The sequence below is a fragment of the Erpetoichthys calabaricus genome, chromosome 10, assembly GCF_900747795.2.
Source record: "Erpetoichthys calabaricus chromosome 10, fErpCal1.3, whole genome shotgun sequence".
In the NCBI taxonomy this organism is placed as follows: Eukaryota; Metazoa; Chordata; class Cladistia; order Polypteriformes; family Polypteridae; genus Erpetoichthys; species Erpetoichthys calabaricus.
Window position 1 is genome coordinate 95,936,194 of NC_041403.2, and position 16,319 is coordinate 95,952,512.

The window sequence follows — 16,319 nt, forward strand, 5'->3', positions numbered from 1 at the left end:
TTCTTTTGTAAGTTCCTAGAGTGATACCTTATCTTGGAGTGGAGAGTGCAGCAAGTGAATCAGATCCTCCTCATGATCAATTTGCATAGTGGTAGGGGGATGAAAAACAGAACGTGACAACAAATCAGCCACTACATTGTCTCGTCCTGGGGTAAACTGTAACTTAAAATTGTACCTCTGGAGACGCTCACCCCAGTGGTGCATGCGCAGCAGCCTGTGACTTGAACCAGCAGAGGACATCAAAGATATTAGGGCCTGGTGGTCAGTTCTTAAATAACTGGATGCCCGTACAGGTAAGTATGCCACTTTTCAGAGGCCCATACACATGCGAGTGCCTCCCTGTCCCCTACTGAATATTTCTGTTCAGCAGGGCTCAATGCACGGGAAGCAAAAGCCACAGGCTTCTCCACTCCATCTTGTATCTGTGAAAGAACTGCACCTACTGCTGAAGCAGATGCATCACAAGTTACAATAGTTGGATTGTCCGCATTAAAATGTGCCAAGACTGGTGAAGTAGTAAGCAACTCTTTAAGTTTGCAAAAGGCTTCTGCACAGTGCGCCGACCAACTCCAGGATGCCTCTTTCTTAAGCAGCTGCCGAAGGGGCGTAGTGAGTGCAGAGTATTGTGGCATGAATCTCATGTAGTACCCTGTCATCCCCAGAAATGAGGCCAACTGTGAAGCTGAAGTAGGTGCTGGAACACGCTGAATGGCCTCCACATTCGACTGAAGGGGTGATAAACCTTGAGTTGACAAGTGGAACCCAATAAAGTCCACTTCATGTGCAGCAAACAGGCACTTATCTGCATTTAAGGTAAGGTTGTGGTGGCTAAGAGCTGCAAAGGTTGCTTGCAGACGTTCATCATGGACTGCATCATCTGGCCTATGGACTACAATGTCATCCAAGTAAACAACCACCCCTGGAATTCCTGCCAGGATAGTGGACATTATTTTTTGGAAACAACTGGGAGTGGAGCACAGGCCAAATGGCATTCTGGTATAATGAAAAATTCCAACATGGGTGATGAATGCAGTCAAATCCCTGCTGTCCTCGTGCAGAGGAACTTGAAGATAACCTTGACGAAGGTCGAGCTTTGAAAAAACCTTTGAGCCATGGAAGTGAGTGGTGAGCTCTTCGATGGTTGGTAAGGGGTAACAATCAGGGATGATAGCCTGATTTACTGCCCTTAAATCCATACATAACCGCAGCCATCCTGTCTTTTTTTTTTTTGCTATAACCAAATTTGATATCCAGAGGGAGGCGTGGATTGGCTCTATAATGCCATCTGTCAGGAGGTGTTGTAGTTCTGTTGTGACAGCATCCCGCAGGGCTAGGGGCACACGCCGCAGTGGTTGAATAACAGGAGTGACACTTGTATTAAGCAGGGGCTTGTGCGTAAATGTGTTAAAATGTCCTAAGCCAGTGAACAGGGTAGGCCATTTCTGATGCCACAGTGATGTCACATTCAGAATTGTCCAGTAGTGTGATCCCTAGACTGGTGAACAAGTCCAGGCCCAAAATATTGCTACCTTATCTTGTGATATGGAAAGGAAAATCAGACACAGTGTTTTTGCCATACGTTACAGTGCAGCGCACAATACCCACCACATCAATTCTGGAACTGCCATATCCGTAGAGGGAAAGGATAGGTGGCTGAAGTGGTAAGTGCAATAAGAATGTTGTATAGGTGGCCATGTTTAGAAGTGACACTTTAGCTCCTGTGTCAAGCAGAACAGGAGTGCAAACATCATCCAGGTACACGGCACAGGAACGAAACCTGGGTAGAGAGGAACAGACTGTGTGAATAACTGCAGGGGAAGACTCAGCAGAGCGTTGTTTTTGCTGTGTACAGTTACTATTTCCAGGGTCTGGCGCTGACCTACACCATTTTGCAAAATGATTGGGTTTTCGACAACGCCTACATATTTGTCCTTGTGCAGGGCAATCCATGGCACAAGACACATGTCTAGTAGAACCACAATTTCCACAGTGCTGACGAGACTGAGCTGTATGTCTCATCTGCTGTACTGATGCTTGAGACTGACAGTCAGATGCACAGTTATACTCCGCGCCCTGTGGCTCATTCACTGAACAGCAGTTAAGGGATTCGCAGAAGGCATCTGTATTTCACTTATTTTATGTGCACATTGAGAAGCTGATTCTATTTGGCACGCAATAGTCAACGCTTTACAAAGCATCAAGTCATCATCCTCCAAAAGAAGCCTCTCTGGTGTAGTTGGTCTCTATAATCATTTCATCACGAAGAAAGACAGATTTACAAGACTCGGCTAAACCCTTTTAAGTCTGCCACGTACTGCGAAATAGACTCACCAGCACGTTGTGTCCGCTGACGGAACTGTAGCCGTTTGAAAAGGACGCTCTCCTTTTTTTGTAAAGTGCCTGTCAAGGAGCCCAATAGCGGCTTCGTATGTGTCAGCGTCGCCGAGAGACTGGAAGACGCGGAGTCCTTCTGGGCCGAGGCAATGCAGGAGAATGGCTCTTTTTCTAGCACTAGCAACTGCGTCCAAACCCACCGCAAGCAGCAGGTACGTTTGAAATGAAGACTTCCATCTGTCCCACGGAACAGGCGCTTCGCCCGGCTGAGGCGAGAAAGGCTCAGTGGGTGGCAGTGAAACAAACGGAACATTTTCAGCCATCCTCGTTCGCCAATTGTAGTGTTTTCTAGATTGAAATAGCGACACACTCAGAATAACGTTTCAAAAGCTGTTTACTGTTAACCTTGTTTAACCAACTCTACATACAGCGTGCCTCTAAACCACACCCCTCCCTCCGGCCATCATACGTCTCAAAAGACGCAGACCATAGCAATCAACACCCAAACATAAAGCAATGGACAAAAGCATCATTAAACAATCATATACAACATACAGACCCTTGGTTTGTGGGTCAGGTTGTCCTTTTTCCAAAGTCTTGAAGCAAGGCACAGTGCGTAATCTAATCATCCCTGAGGTGGCCGACGGCTATCTTCAACTATCCCTTTGACAGGCTTGTCTTTCAGCGCCGAAGCTCAGCTTATTGCGCTTCTGAACCTTCTAGACTGAGCCTTACAAAATGGTAATTTTTAATGGCACCTCCAGCTAGCCGAGTGAAACAAAGGTGAGCTGCGCATCTCTTCTGTTACCCACTCAAACAAAGGGCATTGGCAAATAAGAGGACATGGAAGCTGCATAATATATTTTTAATACACTTGCTAATTACCCCTACGATTGACTTTTTTTTAAAAAAAAATAGGCATAAACTCAGATTGGGACATATTTAAATTACACCTAGTTAAGACTCTGAATCTAAATGACAGAATTTCAGGCTGTTTTTCTAACTGAAGGAGTATCTGAAATGGAATTTGAGCTGATAATGGCGTGTAGTTTAATTCTGCTTATAAATGTAAGCGTATGGCATCAGAAATTCTAACTGTTGGTTAACACCCGTGCAGTCCTGGTTCTACAAAGGCCAAATAAACAAGATAAATTTAAAAATTATTTATTTAAAATGATATGCAATTAATAAATATATTAGGAAATATAGTAATACACAAACATTCAAATAAAACACAAAAATAGGCCAATAATATGGAAAAAATCTATTTCAAAAGTTAACTGCGTATGTAGCATTTTTAAAGTAACTTGCAGCTTTGTGTGGAAAATCTGTCTTTAACTTTTAATTTTAAATTAGCAAGAAAAATTTACCACCACCCCAAATAATATTAGCTAGTCTATAAGTTATTAAACAGTAAAACATTAACATTTAAGAAGTAAAGTTATATTGAGCACTACTGGTGTGGTTTGGGGTAAACTACATTTTAAAGACGCTATAACACAACAGGTAAGTAGTACTAACAGCAGCTAAAATGTATTTGGATTATCTCTCGGTAGTAGTGAAAGGCGCTACACGACCGCTGCGGTATAGATATTACATTTTCTATATGATGGTCCAAATTTCTGCCTGACAACCTTGCACTACGTGCCTGTGATTTACTTCTTAAACTAATTAATCACAAAAGGAACCTTAAATGTTGCGGTGTTTTAGTGACCCGATCTCACCTTAAGGGACAGTAAGTAGTAGTGCAGGGTAATTTACAAACAGAGTCCTGCTTCGATGGCGCCGATTACACTCATTCGCAATGATTTCCACTCTCCCGGGATCCGACGGGACACTAGAAGTGTCACAGTGCGAGAAGAGAGGACGCTGCCCGAAACTGCGAAGCTCTCGACATTCCGCGCCTCCCAGCGTTCACTTTGTTCTCGCGCACATTGTTTACAGCTCGCCACAGTTAAAAAGTAGAAAGACGCAAAGCTGTTTTCCTCATCTCTTCTACTATCAAGTACTGCCAACTAAAAAAAAAGTTACAATGTGGCGGTTTCCGCGACAGTCACGTGGACGAATAAATAAAACTTCTCTGTCAGAACGGGCCTGACGGCGGAAGGCTCAGCACTGTAGTCCAGAGAGAAGGGCTGGGAGAGGACGACGCGGAGTGCACTTCTATGGGATAGATCTGCGTGTGTGTGTTTACTTCTTTTCAATATCAGTAAAATAACTCACACAAATAACAATTCGTAAAAAAGATAATAATGGCATCCACAAACGAACTGATTAGTTCCAGTATTATAAAATGCTCTATGGTCATACGTAATTTCCGTTTCAAACGCGAAAAGAATTCTACATATATAGAATTGTTGTAGGTAAATTATTGTGCAAAAATATTTTGCTTTAAATATATCTGGTTCTGACTTCCTTGCTAATGCTATTAAACAACTTTGTCATTTATTAACCTCATATTTACAAAAATAATCTAATTTCTGAGCACAATTTGAGCTGTATGTACTGCATTCAATACGGTAATACACTCTACGGTAAATGAGGATTCCATTTGTCCAAGGAGCATCATGCATTGGTGACCAATGTGCATCACTTCAGGAGGAGATGATTGTTTTGCGCGACAGCACAATAATCCTATTAGTGTTTGTTACCAAGGACTGTCCCATTTTGTCATGGTGTAAACTGTCTTCAGGTAACAGTGTCCACCCTATTATTTTAGGCCATGTTGCATTTCCTTGTGTCTTCTCAAGTCCACTTTTCGTTGGAAGCCTTTTCCACAGAGGTCACACCCAAAAGGCTTAAATCCTGTATGCTTACGGCTGTGGGTGATGAGATTAGAACTTTGGCTGAAGGCTTTCCCACACACTTGACACTTGTGAGGTTTCTCACCTACAGCAAAAGGAAGGATTCTGTTAAAATTCAAGTAGAAAAAACATTCTTCTTATCAAAATTAGGAACTAAATCTGTTCAAAGTACATACTTAATGTAGCATTAAAAATATGAATACAATAATATCATTATGTGGATTAGTGCCCAGGGCAAAATCCACACTGGATGTGAACCCACAGCTCTGGAACTGTAAGGCAGCGGCAGTAAAAACCGACATGCTCCTCCAAAATGACGATATTGTTCTCAGCGCAAAATTTTATTCATTTTTTTTATTTATTTTATTTAAAAAAAGCTCTGCAGAAACAGTTTATTCCAAGGCGCAAATACACAGACAGTTTAGGTGTAAAATTTTCAGTTGATGAAAATAATTGTCTCCATGTAAACAATTGCCTTTTTTTTTTTTTTTTTTTAAAGTGGATAAAAACTGAAAATGTTCCTTTGTCATTAAGATATTACTAAAGCAGTACATGTATTTAAAGAGGGTAGAACATGCTCAGTTAAATGAATACTACTTTGAAATTGGCCTTACCTGTATGGATGAAAGTGTGCTTCTTCATGTCTGACTTCTGATGAAAACGGTTGCCAGGATGACTTTCATCCACAGAAGGAGACAGACTTCTCGGACTCTGCAGAGAAACAACGCATGCTGTTTAAATTTAATATGGTGCTGCTTTCAGTGTTGCCCTAAAACACCTCACAGAATAAATGACTTAAATATAATTGTCACTTTACTAAAGTTAGGACACAAAATTTACGCATTTAAGGTGTTCTTGTGAATCTGTTAATAGCTTATATGTAGCCAGCATTTTCAAGATACGTAACAAGACAATAAGTTCCTGCTATAGGCTATACATATACTAATAAAATTGTTTCTGAAAGGTCCAAAAAGTATATTAATGTCAAATAATAAAAAATAATTTACTTAATAGTAAGTGCTATGTTTGTTATGCTACTTGTAGTAATATGATATTTATGTATGCATTCATGCAATTTTGTACTTTATTCGTTATCTGTTGAAACTCATCATTTACAGTGCATAATGGTTTTCAACAGCATTTGACAGTTTATTCTTAAGTGATTTTTTTGAGTATAAGAAGTTAACTTTCTCTGCATCATCATACAGTTAGTGTAGTCATAACAACATATACATGTTTATTTGTTCCTTGTTGCTATTAACATCAGGATATCATTCCTAAAGTATTAATACATATTTACTGTATTATTATTACCAACAACCTTATTAACAACTTAATCATTAAAATAAGCAACTTTAAATCTGTTCAGATAATAGCCTTAATAGTTTAAACCCTGCTGTCTTTAACAATTGTTTTTATCCCATTGTCAAACATTCATAACCAATTTTCTTTGCTTTTCATTGTTAGCTGCCCAGTTCTTATTAACACACAGTAGTAGGACATTGTGTTTAATTAATGCTTACATTACCTGAATACTTTATATATGTTTTGCATGAGTGGATGTAATAATTGTAATGACTGAAAATGTAGACAATTCTTGTCACTACTTGCTAGTAAAATAACAAAGGTGTACAGCGTAAATAACATCTGATCAAGTAACTGCTCAAAGTTTCCCATTTAAAATGAAAAGATAAAAAGCCCAAGGTTTAGTTAACCAGACAATTTCAAAAGTTAAAACACCCCACCATTTTTATTTTGTTACTAATTTCTATAAAAGTACCTGGGGATGCTGAAGGGGAAGGTGGTCTCCAGTAGTCTTCGTAGTCGGAGGATCTGTCACAAACGCTGCCCTTGCAGCTATTTGGCGACTTGGACGAGTGCTTTGTCCTTTGAATGAGGTCGGACTCTGGGGAAAGTCTGTCGTTTAACTTTTAATTTTACATGAGCAAAGAAATTTACCACCAACCCAAATAATATTAGCTATTTGTTGTAGGTAAATTATTGTGCAAAAATATTTTGCTTTAAATATATCTGGTTTTGACTTCCTTGCTGATGCTATTAAACAACTTTGTCATTTATTAACCTCATATTTACAAAAAAAATCTCATTTCTGAGCACAATTTGAGGTGTATGTAGTGCATTCAATACGGCAATACACTCTACGGTCAATGAGGATTCCACTTGTCCAAGGAGCATCATGCATTGGTGACCAATGTGCATCAATTCAGTAGGAGACGATTCTTTTGAGCAACAGCACAATAATCCTCTTAGTGTTTGTTACCAAGGACTGTCCCATTTTGTCATGGTGTAAACTGTCTTCTGGTAACAGTGCCCACCCTATTATTTTAGGCCATGTTGCGTTTCCTTGTGTTTTCTCAAGCCCACTTTTCGTTGGAAGCCTTTTCCACAGAGGTCACACCCAAAAGGCTTAAATCCTGTATGCTTACAGCTGTGCGTGATGAGATTAGAAGTTTGGCTGAAGGCTTTCCCACATACTTGACACTTGTGAGGTTTCTCACCTACAGCAAAAGGAATGATTCTGTTAAAATTCAAGTAGACTTGTCCAAGGAGCATCATGCATTGGTGACCAATGTGCATCACTTCAGGAGGAGACAATTGTTTTGAGTGACAGCACAATAATCCTCTTAGTGTTTGTTACCAAGGACTGTCCCATTTTGTCATGGTGTAAACTGTCTTCAGGTAACAGTGCCCACCCTATTATTTTAGGCCATGTTGCGTTTCCTTGTGTCTTCTCAAGTCCACTTTTCATTGGAAGCCTTTTCCACAGAGGTCACACCCAAAAGGCTTAAATCCTGTATGCTTACAGCTGTGCGTGATGAGATTAGAACTTTGGCTGAAGGCTTTCCCACACACTTGACAATTGTGAGGTTTCTCACCTACAGCAAAAGGAAGGATTCTGTTAAAATTCAAGTAGAAAAAACAAACAAACATTCTTCTTATCAAAATTAGGAAATAAAGCTGTTCAAAGTACATATTTAATTTAGCATTAAAAATATGAATACAATAATATCATTTTAACTTTTTATAATTTCATTATGTGGATTAGTCCCCAGGGCAAAATCCACACTGGATGTGAACCTACAGCTCTGGAACTGTAAAGCAGTGGCACTAAAACTGACATGCTCCTCCAAAATTATGATAATGTTCTCAGCGCAAAATTTTATTCCTTTTTTCTTAAAAGCTCAGCAGAATCAGTTTATTCCAAGGCACAAGTACACACACAGTTTAGGTGTAAAATGTTCAGTGTATGATAAAGATAATTGTCACCATGTAAACAATTACCTTTTTTTAAAAGTGGATAAAAACTGAAAATGCTCCTTTGTCATTAAGATATTACTAAAGCGGTACATGTATTTAAAGAGGATAGAACATGCTCAGTTAAATGAATACTGCTTTGAAATTGGCCTTACCTGTATGGATTAAAGTGTGCTTTTTCATGTCTGAATTCTGATGAAAACGTTTGCCACAGTACTGGTACGGATAGGGGCGAGTATCAGAATGAATTAATAAATGAGTGGACAAGGTGGTGGAACATTTCAAACTTTTACTACATATTTGGCAATCAAAGCTTCTCTCCTAAAAAAAGAAACAAGTAAATATTGATAAAAGAATAATTAACAAAAGTCTCTTCTTACAGATTATAACCATTAGTTGTTTTGATGTTTGTAATACAGTTTAACTTACAAATTACAGAAATAAATACTGATAAGAACAAGTAACAAAAAGTCTGTTCTTACAGATACCCCTTAGTTATGTTGATGTTTGTGATACTGTGCAACTTACAAATTGAAGTTGTGTGCATATTACAACAGCTGGAGTAGTGGAAGCCAAGTGGTCTTGACTAAACCTACAAACTCTGTGGCTTTTCAGCTCATCTGCTTAGTTGCTAGCTGAAGTTACAACAAATTGAAACACACAATCTTTTATCAATTCTGTTGGAAATATTTCAACAGTAAAACTGATTCACAATTCATAATGTACATGCATGTAGTTTCACGGTACAAAAATGATCTGTTTAAATATAACAAATTTAAAAATTGATATTTCTGTGCTTGACTTTAAACATTTCTACCGGAAATGTGTTTTGGTAGCTGAAAAGTGAGATTGGAAACCACAGAATCACAACCAATGGCTGCCTCACTGTGTAACCATGAGCAAGTCACTTGACTTGAGCTTTTGTCATGTCAAAATAGAACGACAAGATCAATAGTCTGTGCAGGCTAAAAAAACAACTGTTTGGCTACACTGTATTCCAATTTTTTCATCATTGCGGATGTGCAACATCTGCATATGCTATGCATTTATTCAGATTCAATCTGAGTCAGGGTGCCTCACAGTGGACTGGCATATACATACAGTGTTGGTTCTTGCTTTGCAACCAAGGCTTTAAGAATAGGCTCTGGCTTGCATGGCTATGAAAGTGGTTGAAGTTCAGAATTGGATGCACAGACTAATTAGCTCTATTAAAAATAAATACATTTTGGCCACAATTAAATCTACCAGAACAGGTACGATTTAATATCAAAGGACAGGCAGGGCTTTCTCTGCGAGTCTGTATTTAGAATGAAGTAAACCACTGGTAGTGTAGTAATGAGTGGATGGCTGAACCTCTTGCACTGGACAAGTTTGAATTGGTGTTTACCTGAGAATGGACTGCTTTGTGCTGCTCCAAGCTCACTGCATGGCCAAAGGTCTTCCCATAGATTTCACAGGCAAATGGTCTTGTGCCACTGTGGGATCTTCTCACATGTACCTTTAACCCATGAGGTGTTGAAAACACCTACAAATTAAAACGAACAATTGATGCTTCCATGTATCATCATCCTACTTAAAACTTGACTTTAAAAATAATGGCTAGTGTAAAGTTACACACAATTCATTTTTTGATATCCTCTGCTCACAGATAAAAACAATTTGTTTTATTCCTTAGAATAAATTTGTAACCAATACCTTGCTGCACTTAATACACTTGTAGGAGCCCTTATTGAATAGCAAGGCGTGTTCAGAGAAGCTCAGATTCCTCCTTAATTTCCGGTACTTTGTCCTGGATGTTGTGACCATGGGGATCCGTATAAAGGGCTGCAGAAGTGCTGTGGTCAAAGAGGTTGCCTGCAGAGCTGTAGTCATTATAAAGTCCCATTGTGGAACCCGTGTCGACAAACAGGGTGGAGTCAGGTCCCCTTTCGGGATACATTGCCAAACCCCGGTCTACCGAAGCGGTTCTGTGAAATCCCTGCTGCACCAAATGCCTCAACTCTGACCCAGGGTAACTGCTCCATGTGTACGGTCGGTAAGGGATGGCAAAGGGATGGCTTTCATCAAAGGAAGGAGACAGAGACTTCTCGGACTCTGCAGAGAAACAACGCATGCAGTTTAAATTTAATATGGTGCTTTCAGTGTTGTCCTAAAACACCTCACAGAATAAATGACTTAAATATAATTATCACTTTACTAAAGTTAGGACACAAAATTTACACATTTAAGGTGTTCTTGTGAATTTGTTAATAGATTATATGTCGCCAGCATTTTCAAGATATGTAACAAGACAATAAGTTCCTGCTATAGGCTATACATATACTAATAAAATTGTTTCTGAAAGGTCCAAAAAGTATATTAATGTCAAATAATAAAAAATGATTTACTTAATGGTAAGTGCTATGTTTGTTATGCTACTTGTAGTAATGTGATATTTATGTATGCATTCATGCAATTTTGTACTTTATTCGTTATATTTTGAAACTCGTCATTTACAGTGCATAATGGTTTTCAACAGCATTTGACAGTTTATTCTTAACTGATTTTTTTGTTTTAAGAAGTTTAATTTTCTCTGCATCATCATACAGTTAGTGTAGTCATAATAACATATACATGTTTATTTGTTCCTTGTTGCTATTAACATCAGGATATCATTCCTGAAGTATTAATACATATTTACCGTATTATTATTACCAACAACCTTATTAACAACTTAATCATTAAAATAAGCAACTTTAAATCTGTTCAGAAAATAGCCTTAATAGTTTAAGCCCTGCTGTCTTTAACAATTGTTTTTATCCCATTGTCAAACTTTCATAACCAATTTTCTTTGCTTTTCATTGTTAGCTGCCCAGTTCTTATTAACACACAGTAGTAGGACATTGTGTTTAATTAATGCTTACATTACCTGAATACATTATATATCTTTTGCATGAGTGGATGTAATAATTGTAATGACTGAAAATGTAGACAATTCTTGTCACTACTTGCTAGTAAAATAACAAAGGTGTACAGCGTAAATAACATCTGATCAAGTAACTGCTCAAAGTTTCCCATTTAAAATGAAAAGATAAAAAGCCCAAGGTTTAGTTAACCAGACAATTTCAAAAGTTAAAACACCCCACCATTTTTATTTTGTTACTAATTTCTATAAATGTACCTGGGGATGCTGAAGGGGAAGGTGGTCTCCAGTAGTCTTCGTAGTCGGAGGATCTGTCACAAACGCTGCCCTTGCAGCTATTTGGCGACTTGGACGAGTGCTTTGTCCTTTGAATGAGGTCGGACTCTGGGGAAAGTCTGTCGTTTAACTTTTAATTTTACATGAGCAAAGAAATTTACCACCAACCCAAATAATATTAGCTATTTGTTGTAGGTAAATTATTGTGCAAAAATATTTTGCTTTAAATATATCTGGTTTTGACTTCCTTGCTGATGCTATTAAACAACTTTGTCATTTATTAACCTCATATTTACAAAAAAAATCTCATTTCTGAGCACAATTTGAGGTGTATGTAGTGCATTCAATACGGCAATACACTCTACGGTCAATGAGGATTCCACTTGTCCAAGGAGCATCATGCATTGGTGACCAATGTGCATCAATTCAGTAGGAGACGATTCTTTTGAGCAACAGCACAATAATCCTCTTAGTGTTTGTTACCAAGGACTGTCCCATTTTGTCATGGTGTAAACTGTCTTCTGGTAACAGTGCCCACCCTATTATTTTAGGCCATGTTGCGTTTCCTTGTGTTTTCTCAAGCCCACTTTTCGTTGGAAGCCTTTTCCACAGAGGTCACACCCAAAAGGCTTAAATCCTGTATGCTTACAGCTGTGGGTGATGAGATTAGAAGTTTGGCTGAAGGCTTTCCCACATACTTGACACTTGTGAGGTTTCTCACCTACAGCAAAAGGAATGATTCTGTTAAAATTCAAGTAGACTTGTCCAAGGAGCATCATGCATTGGTGACCAATGTGCACCACTTCAGTAGAAGACGATTGTTTTGAGCGACAACACAATAATCCTATTAGTGTTTGTTACCAAGGACTGTGCCATTTTGTCATGGTGTAAACTGTCTTCAGGTAACAGTGCCCACCCTATTATTTTAGGCCATGTTGTGTTTCCTTGTGTCTTCTCAAGTGCACTTTTCGTTGGAAGCCTTTTCCACAGAGGCCACACCCAAAGGCTTAAATCATGCATGCTTACAGCTGTGGGTGATGAGATTAGAACTTTGGCTGAAGGCTTTCCCACACACTTGACACTTGTGAGGTTTCTCACCTACAGCAAAAGGAAGATTCTGTTAAAATTCAAGTAGACTTGTCCAAGGAGCATCATGCATTGGTGACCAATGTGCATCACTTCAGGAGGAGACAATTGTTTTGAGTGACAGCACAATAATCCTCTTAGTGTTTGTTACCAAGGACTGTCCCATTTTGTCATGGTGTAAACTGTCTTCAGGTAACAGTGCCCACCCTATTATTTTAGGCCATGTTGCGTTTCCTTGTGTCTTCTCAAGTCCACTTTTCATTGGAAGCCTTTTCCACAGAGGTCACACCCAAAAGGCTTAAATCCTGTATGCTTACAGCTGTGCGTGATGAGATTAGAACTTTGTCTGAAGGCTTTCTCACACACTTGACAATTGTGAGGTTTCTCACCTACAGCAAAAGGATTCTGTTAAAATTCAAGTAGACTTGTCCAAGGAGCATCATGCATTGGTGACCAATGTGCATCACTTCAGGAGGAGACAATTGTTTTGAGTGACAGCACAATAATCCTCTTAGTGTTTGTTACCAAGGACTGTCCCATTTTGTCATGGTGTAAACTGTCTTCAGGTAACAGTGCCCACCCTATTATTTTAGGCCATGTTGCGTTTCCTTGTGTCTTCTCAAGTCCACTTTTCATTGGAAGCCTTTTCCACAGAGGTCACACCCAAAAGGCTTAAATCCTGTATGCTTACAGCTGTGCGTGATGAGATTAGAACTTTGGCCTAAGGCTTTCCCACACACTTGACAATTGTGAGGTTTCTCACCTACAGCAAAAGGAAGGATTCTGTTAAAATTCAAGTAGAAAAAACAAACAAACATTCTTCTTATCAAAATTAGGAAATAAAGCTGTTCAAAGTACATATTTAATTTAGCATTAAAAATATGAATACAATAATATCATTTTAACTTTTTATAATTTCATTATGTGGATTAGTCCCCAGGGCAAAATCCACACTGGATGTGAACCTACAGCTCTGGAACTGTAAAGCAGTGGCACTAAAACTGACATGCTCCTCCAAAATTATGATAATGTTCTCAGCGCAAAATTTTATTCCTTTTTTTTTAAAAGCTCAGCAGAATCAGTTTATTCCAAGGCACAAGTACACACACAGTTTAGGTGTAAAATGTTCAGTTTATGATAAAGATAATTGTCACCATGTAAACAATTACCTTTTTTTAAAAGTGGATAAAAACTGTAAATGTTCCTTTGTCATTAAGATATTACTAAAGCGGTACATGTATTTAAAGAGGATAGAACATGCTCAGGTAAATGAATACTGCTTTGAAATTGGCCTTACCTGTATGGATGAAAGTGTGCTTTTTCATGTCTGAATTCTGATGAAAACGTTTGCCACAGTACTGGTATGGATAGGGGCGAGTATCGGAATGAATTAATAAATGAGTGGACAAGGTGGTGGAACATTTCAAACTTTTACTACATATTTGGCAATCAAAGCTTCTCTCCTAAAAAAAGAAACAAGTAAATATTGATAAAAGAATAATTAACAAAAGTCTCTTCTTACAGATTATAACCATTAGTTGTTTTGATGTTTGTAATACAGTTTAACTTACAAATTACAGAAATAAATACTGATAAGAACAAGTAACAAAAAGTCTGTTCTTACAGATACCCCTTAGTTATTTTGATGTTTGTGATACTGTGCAACTTACAAATTGAAGTTGTGTGCATATTACAACAGCTGGAGTAGTGGAAGCCAAGTGGTCTTGACTAAACCTACAAACTCTGTGGCTTTTCAGCTCATCTGCTTAGTTGCTAGTTGAAGTTACAACAAACTGAAACACACAATCTTATCAATTCTGTTGGAAATATTTCAACAGTAAAACTGATTCACAATTCATAATGTACATCCATGTAGTTTCACGGTACAAAAATGATCTGTTTAAATATAACAAATTTAAAAATTGATATTTCTGTGCTTGACTTTAAACATTTCTACCGGAAATGTGTTTTGGTAGCTGAAAAGTGAGATTGGAAACCACAGAATCACAACCAATGGCTGCCTCACTGTGTAACCATGAGCAAGTCACTTGACTTGAGCTTTTGTCATGTCAAAATAGAACGACAAGATCAATAGTCTGTGCAGGCTAAAAAAAACAACTGTTTGGCTACACTGTATTCCAATTTTTTCATCATTGCGGATGTGCAACATCTGCATATGCTATGCATTTATTCAGATTCAATCTGAGTCAGGGTGCCTCACAGTGGACTGGCATATACATACAGTGTTGGTTCTTGCTTTGCAACCAAGGCTTTAAGAATAGGCTCTGGCTTGCATGGCTATGAAAGTGGTTGAAGTTCAGAATTGGATGCACAGACTAATTAGCTCTATTAAAAATAAATACATTTTGGCCACAATTAAATCTACCAGAACAGGTACGATTTAATATCAAAGGACAGGCAGGGCTTTCTCTGCGAGTCTGTATTTAGAATGAAGTACACCACTGGTAGTGTAGTAATGAGTGGATGGCTGAACCTCTTGCACTGGACAAGTTTGAATTGGTGTTTACCTGAGAATGGACTGCTTTGTGCTGCTCCAAGCTCACTGCATGGCCAAAGGTCTTCCCATAGATTTCACAGGCAAATGGTCTTGTGCCACTGTGGGATCTTCTCACATGTACCTCTAACCCATGAGGTGTTGAAAACACCTACAAATTAAAACGAACAATTGATGCTTCCATGTATCATCATCCTACTTAAAACTTGACTTTAAAAATAATGGCTAGTGTAAAGTTACACACAATTCATTTTTTGATATCCTCTGCTCACAGATAAAAACAATTTGTTTTATTCCTTAGAATAAATTTGTAACCAATACCTTGCTGCACTTAATACACTTGTAGGAGCCCTTATTGAATAGCAAGGCGTGTTCAGAGAAGCTCAGATTCCTCCTTAATTTCCGGTACTTTGTCCTGGATGTTGTGACCACGGGGATCCGTATAAAGGGCTGCAGAAGTGCTGTGGTCAAAGAGGTTGCCTGCAGAGCTGTAGTCATTATAAAGTCCCATTGTGGAACCCGTGTCGACAAACAGGGTGGAGTCAGGTCCCCTTTCGGGATACATTGCCAAACCCCGGTCTACCGAAGCGGTTCTGTGAAATCCCTGCTGCACCAAATGCCTCAACTCTGACCCAGGGTAACTGCTCCATGTGTACGGTCGGTAAGGGATGGCAAAGGGATGGCTTTCATCAAAGGAAGGAGACAGAGACTTCTCGGACTCTGCAGAGAAACAACGCATGCAGTTTAAATTTAATATGGTGCTTTCAGTGTTGTCCTAAAACACCTCACAGAATAAATGACTTAAATATAATTGTCACTTTACTAAAGTTAGGACACAAAATTTACACATTTAAGGTGTTCTTGTGAATTTGTTAATAGCTTATATGTAGCCAGCATTTTCAAGATATGTAACAAGACAATAAGTTCCTGCTATAGGCTATACATATACTAATAAAATTGTTTCTGAAAGGTCCAAAAAGTATATTAATGTCAAATAATAAAAAATGATTTACTTAATGGTAAGTGCTATGTTTGTTATGCTACTTGTAGTAATGTGATATTTATGTATGCATTCATGCAATTTTGTACTTTATTCGTTATATTTTGAAACTCGTCATTTACAGTG

General features: G+C 38.4%; 1 pseudogene; it reads right to left on the reverse strand.

The window, feature by feature from the left end:
• Positions 1-4,694: 4,694 nt before the first annotated feature.
• LOC114658409 (zinc finger protein Gfi-1-like) lies at positions 4,695-15,932 on the reverse strand (annotated as a pseudogene).
• Between the last annotated feature and the right edge of the window lie 387 nt (positions 15,933-16,319).